Source organism: Ipomoea triloba, chromosome 13 (assembly GCF_003576645.1).
Source record: "Ipomoea triloba cultivar NCNSP0323 chromosome 13, ASM357664v1".
In the NCBI taxonomy this organism is placed as follows: Eukaryota; Viridiplantae; Streptophyta; class Magnoliopsida; order Solanales; family Convolvulaceae; genus Ipomoea; species Ipomoea triloba.
The window spans coordinates 9,624,431-9,631,788 of NC_044928.1; positions in this window are offsets into that span (position 1 = coordinate 9,624,431).

Consider the following 7,358-nt stretch of genomic DNA (forward strand, 5'->3'; position numbering starts at 1 on the left):
GAATGCCCCCCCCCCCCCCCCCCCCCCCCCCCCCCCCCCCCCCACCTCCCTCACCCACTAAAAACTATACATCACCCTCTCAATATCCTTAATCCTAGACAAAGGAAGCAAAAATACATTCTTGGCAAAAACGGACATAGCTTGTATCACACTTTTAAGTAAAATCTCCATCCCGGATTTGGTAAGAAACTTATGGTTCGAGCTTCGTACAAGGAACCAATCAAGAATCAGGTACTCCACTTTGATGAGTACAAAATTCAGATTCTTTGCCACTTCCTTTTTTTTGGGGGGGGGGAGGGGGGTGGGGGGGATAATGATAAATGTATTTTATAAAGTAAAATTCTTGTCACATATCTATAATTAATTTATTGAAAAAGAAAAGAGAAGAATATAAATGACTTACTTTTTTTTTTGAAGATAAAACTTAATTCATTAAATCATGATGTAGACAGTTTACAAGGAAAATAGGGGGTGCATCAAACCACTCCCCGCAACCTGACACAGAACTGAGAGCCTCCCTAGTAACAATGTGGGCGGCACAGTTCGCAGATCGCTTAAGAAATCGAAATTCAACATCACCAATGACAGATGCCAATTCTTTAATATCACCAACTAACAAACCAAAAGTAAAATTAAAACATAAAGAATTAATAGCATGAAAAACAACTTAATAGCTACGCCTGGTTCGTAACTGCTCAAAGAGAGTAAGCTTACTTTTTTTTTAATCAATCACAATATGTCATGCCAATAAAAAAGTAAAAGTAAATTAAAAATTGAAAATATATGTAATATTATTAATCTTTTTTTAACCATTTTTTGTCACTTATCTATATACTTTTTTTTTTACCTCATTTTACTCAATATTTAGTTTTTTTTTTAATCACCAAGTTACCTTCATGGGCAATTTATATCGTGGACCAGAGTGCACAATGCATTGTGCACGCCGTACCAAAGTGTTAGGAGGATGAGATTTTGTGTATTTTGTGTCAATATTCTGTGTATTCTATTTGTGTCAATATTCTGTGTATTCTAGGCATGGCGGAAATAAACCGATTGTCTATCACCCTTCAATTCGAATTAGCAAGAGCAATGTCTCCTTGCATAATATGGATCCCAAACATTCATGATCTGGATGTGAATGAGTCGAATTACTTATCCCTCGGTCTATTAGTGAACCATCTCTCCAGGGATTGTGAAAGATGTTCTACTAGAAATATTCTTGTTATTGCTTCGACTCATATTCCCCAAAAAGTGGATCTCGCTCTCATAGCTCCGAACAAATTCAATACGTGCGTTAAGTTACGAAAGCTTCTTATTCCACAACAACGAAAGTACTTTTTCACTCTTTCATATACTAGGGGATTTCACTTGGAAAAGAAAATGTTCCATACTAACGGATTCAGGTCCATAACCATGGGGCCCAATGCATGAGATCTTGTAGCACTTACTAATGAGGTCCTATCGATTAGTATTACACAGAAGAAATCAACCGTTCTGTGTATTTTAGGCAACCTTTCTGTGTATTCATGTTAGTAACACAGGTTGTGATGTGTTTGTGCATTCGAATGTTAGGAGGATGAGTTTTGTGTATTTTGTGTCAATATTCTGTGTATTCTAGGCAAACGTTCTGTGTATTCATTTTAGTAACACATGTTGTGATGTGTTTGTGCATTCAAATGTTAGGAGGATGAGTTTTGTGTATTTTGTGTCAATATTCTGTGTATTCTAGGCAACCGTTCTGTGTATTCTAGGCAACATTTCTGTGTATTCATGTAGTAACACAAGTTGTGATGAGTTTGTGCATTCGAATGTTAGAAGGATGAGTTCTGTGTATTTTGTGTCAATATTCTGTCTATTCTAGGCAATCGTTCTGTGTATTTATGTTAGTAACACATGTTGTGATGTGTTTGTGCATTCGAATGTTAGGATACACATAATATAAGCCCAAGTATTATCTCTTATGTTCCACGTTTTTCAAATTTCACAATGTTGTTTAAATATTCACCTTTTGTCGTGTGTGTTTTTGTGATATGATGAACTTGTGTGTGTTTTTTGTTCTTACTTCTTCGTCACTGTTTTTGTTGTTGTTCAAATTACAGTTATATATTAGTTTTTTTTTAAAAAAACTGTAATGAGATACGTATTGTTACGGCACTTGGTCCACGATATAACGATCCACCTTCCTGGACTGTTGGTCTAAAAGAATTGACTCATAAAGCTTTGCTTTGCTAACAACCACAAAGTTTATGGTTTCTATTCTACCCTGAATTAAAAAAAAAAAAACAAAAAGAAAAAGAAAAAAAAAAAAGAAAAAAAGGAGGTATATATTTGGTCTTGTTGTATACTTGTAGGCACCAATTTATAAGCATTTGGACATGTACACTAGTTACCTACTCCACTAATTTTCAGGACACGAACAATAAGTGACCTTTATGTTTGGTGTTAAAACTTGAAACTAAGGCATTAAATCCCAAATTGATAATGATAGATTTGATCTTAATTATTAATTTGGTTTAACATTTGATAAAGATACATCATAGATGACGTGGTTCTAAAAATATATTAGGTGAAATAAGATATTAGTGTAAAAAATTAGAAAAGGTTATAGCTATTTATCACATTAAATCAATGGTATTAGATGTATTGGAAAAGACAATACCATAATTGGAAGTATGCAGAATAACAAAGCATTTAACCCAACAATGTTAACTTGAGGAATAAAAGAATAAAATAGAAGGCATTTAAAAATAAGAGTTAATTTCATTTTTTATTCTAGATTTGTAGGTTGTAGTTTAATTTTAGTCCTTATTTTTCATAACATCTCTTTTTAGTCCTAGTATTATTGTGGCATGACTATATTTTTATCATCCGTCAACAAAATCGTTGAAATCTAATTAAATACAAGAACATTTCGATCCTTTTTATACATATGTATACACATATATACATATATATGTGTATATATGTATATGTACACACATATATATATATACATATATATATACACACATATACATATATACATATATATATACACATATATATATATATACATATATATATATATATGTATGTATGTATGTATTTATATATATATATATATATATGTATATGTGTGTATATATATATATATATATATATATATGTATGTATGTATGTATGTGTATATATATACATATATATGTGTATATATGTATATGTACACACACACACACAATATATATATATATACATATACATATATACATATATATATACATATACATATATATATACACACACACACACACACACACACACACACACACACACACACANTAACTAGGTGCACTTAATGTTATAACTAGGTGCACATAGGTTGCACCCAGGTGCATGAATGTTAACAAAGTAAATTACTTGCACAAGGTAAGTAAAATGTATTGCAGATGCAAGTAAAATGTATTACAGGTGCAAGTGAATTACACACTGAGCATCAATACTAAGTGCACCTAATGTTATAACTAGGTGCACCCTATGTTATAACTAGGTGCACCTAGGTTGCACCGATGTGCATGAATATTAACAAGGTAAATTACTTGCATTTGTAAGTGAAAGTATTTGCGAAAATAGGTGCATGAATACTAACAAGGTAAATTACTTGCACTTGTAAGTGAAAATAGGTGCGAAAATAGGTGCACTTGTAAGTGAAACTAGGTGCACCAAAGTTCCAGTTATTTACGAAAATGCCACCGCGTCATTTTTTTAAAATTGCATCTGATTCGTTAATCTGGACACGTGAACGACTGTGAAGCGTTCTCATTTCTTACCTGGGCGGCAGTTCGCATGGGAGTGCATCCCTATATATATATGTGTGTGTGTGTGTGTATGTATATATATATGTATGTGTATATATATATATATATGTATGTATATATATATATGTATGTGTATATATCTATATATATATGTGTATATATATATATATGTATATATATATATATATATGTATATATATATATATATATATATATATATATGTGTGTGTGTGTGTGTATATATATATATATGTGTGTGTGTATATATATATATATATATATGTGTGTGTGTGTGTGTGTGTGTGTGTGTGTGTGTGTGTGTGTAAAAGAGCATCGCGTTTCTTTCTGAATTGTGAAGTCGAAGTAACGAAGGCACAAAACATGTCTCGCACCCACGCTACCCAGCCAAGAGCCCGGACTCCCAAGAGTCACTCCTCAAATGCTTCTTAGTTTTCAACGGTTAAAAATGAAAGCATTAAAATTTCAAAAAACTCAAAAGCAAATTAGTACAAGCAAATATGTAAACTTATTGCTGTTATACTCAAATCGTAATAGGCAATCGATAATCTACAATTAGTAATCTCCTTTCTTGTATAGTTGCTTTGGTGTTTGTATTGTCGATGACGGCTTGTGTACTTGTATTGTCAGTGAGGAACCATAAAATAAGCAAAGACACATATACTATACTGACTGATGGGAAAAAGACCGAAAGAAACTAAAAAAGGTACTCTACTGTTTCTTAGTTTCTGCAAAGTGCAATTATGGAAACCAATGTTAACTAACTTAAAATCTCAAATACCTTTTCTTTGGTAATTGGTCATCTTATTAATCTTTGTTAATTCTTTCTACAACAATGTATGATGTACAAATGTAGTGTATAATGTATACTGCAGTAGGAAATTAAGAATTAGGAATCCTATTTGCTTTTTAATTTTATTTAGTAATTAGTACTGCTTGTGTATAATGAAATTGTAAATTTATTAAGTTTATTATTTTAAGATTGATATCACTTTATTATTTGAAGATTAATTTCACTTCATTTTGTAAGGTTTTTAAATTTGCTTATTTATGAATACACATGTTGAATAGATAATAAGAATCTTTCAGTGTAACCACTCCACAATTTAGTTTGTATCTTTCCTCCCAAAAGGTTGAATCTCCAACCCCATGGGCCCCACGCCTTGACCCGGCAAAGCATCTGGGAGGATGTAAATCACCGTAACTCAACTGAACACAAAGGCTAGACTTTTGTTCACTGCGCACAAGGAGCCCCCCTCTCTTGTATCTCCTATTAAGACTCTACAGTCCTAGTTGTATTATATCTCTTGTTATTATCCTTTGTATATATTTTTGTACACAGTTTCAGTTAATAATTTATGTTCTCATATGGTATCAACAAGGTTTTTCTAATAGCACATGATAGCTCTACCAACTCTGAGCGGACGGTCTCTCAGGCTACCATCGTTTCTCCACCGATGGCTCCTATCTCTTTGTCTACGGCACACCACTTTGTGTCTATTAAGGTGACAACTCGAAATTTTTTATTTTGGTGTATACAACTAGTGCATTTTCTCTGAGGTTAGACTCTTTTTGGCTATGTTGATGGCTCCTTTTTGTGTTCGTCTACAACAATTGGTGATGTTGCTAATCCAGTTCTTAATCCGGCCTATACGACCTGGTACAGCAAGATCAGTCTATCCTCTCTATGTTAATTCTATCATTGTTATAAGAAGTTATGCATCTCGCTGTTAGCCGCACCACTTCCCGGCAGGTATGGGATTCTATTGAACAATCCTTGGGTTCCTCCACACAAGCTCGGGCGTTACGTCTTCTCGATCAATTGCAGTCTCTTTGGCATGGGGATGTAACTTTGACGGAATTTAAGGTCGTGCTCAGGTGTTGGAAGAGGAACTTACGCTTGCTGGCCGTTTGGTTTCGCTTGATGAACATAATTTATTTGTCTTCCGCGATTACGATCGGGAGTTCCGGGCGATGGCTTCCTCTCTTTCGACACCCCGGTTACGCTGGCAGAGCCCTCGAACTACCTTGCTGCCCAAGAATTTATTTATGATGATGATTTCGGTTCTTTTAGTTCTGGCCGTGATAATGCCATATCATAACGTAATTTTTGTGTCATGTATTAACTATTCCTCATTCGTCTCTTGCTGCGTTGTTTTTCGCTCGTGCGTCGCCCTTGATCTGACATAACCGTCTGGGCCATCCACATTGTCGTGTGTTGAGTCAAATTATGAAAGATTGTCTTATTAGTTCGTCTAGTACTGATAATTTATTGTCCTTATGTGGTGCTTGTTAGTTAGGGAAATCTTCCCGTTTTCCATTATCTAGAGTTGAAACTCGTCGTACGCATGTTTTAAATTTGGTATGTATCGATATTTGGGGGCCTACTGTACTCTTCTCTTGTTTTCTACTAGTTCTTGTTATTTTGTAATCTTTGTAGATGACTTTACTTGTTATACTTGGTATTACCTGTTACGTTTAAAGTCTGATTTGTATGGTGTTTTAGATTGTTTTCGAGCTCTCATTAAACATATTTTTTCTTGCAAAATCAAATCCATACAGTATGATCTTGGGGAGGCATGTGGGGAATATAAAAAAGTTACATTTGGTATTTGCTCAACTAGGAATTCATCATTGGCAATCTTCCGCTCACACTCTTTAGTAGAATGACCGTGTTGAGCATCGCTACCGTCATATAGTTTAGAGTAGTCTAACCCTTATGGCTCAACCTTTGGTCAATAAAATGCCTACACCAGCCTTGAATAATTCTATTCCACACTTTTTACTTCATTGTTCCTCACCATCCTACTCCTTTTTCCGTACCTTTGGTTGCTTGTGTTATGCATTCCTAAGTCCTTATAATCGTCATAAGATTGAATTTTAGTCAGCTCCATGTGTGTTTCTTGGTTATCCTGTGTCTTTCAAGTGGTATCGTTAATAAGGTATTATAGACTGGTGTGGTGAGGCAACCTCCTTATAATCTATGGACGGTTGCACTAGTGTCCAGGCCCTTGAAATCGTCTCTATTGCTGTTCTAATGACTGTGTTTGCACCTACTCGGTGTCACTCACACAGATCTGCCAGATAGTGACAGCCGCCTGTTCGTGCTCATCCTATGGTGTTGCGGCACATGACCAAAGATGCTACAACTATTGCGGCTCTGGCTGTTGACGTATAGTATCTGGATCCTACTTTTTATTCACAAGTTGTTCGTTATCCTGAGTGGCGTGAGGCGATGGATGTGGAATTTAATGCTTTGTTACATAACAACACGTGGCGATTAGTGACTTATCGCCCGAGCATGAATGTTGTGGGCTACAAGTAGGTCTTTCGTACCAAACGGAAGGCTGATGGTTCTGTTGAACGTCACAAAGCGAGGCTAGTTGCAAATGATTTTAATTAGGTTACAAGACAAGACTTCTTTGACACTTTCAACCCGGTGGTCAAGCTGAGTACTGTTTGACTTCTTTTGGCTCTTATAGTTTCTTTTGACTGGGTGATTTGTCAACTTAACGTTCACAACACATTTTTAAATGCTAACTCGTC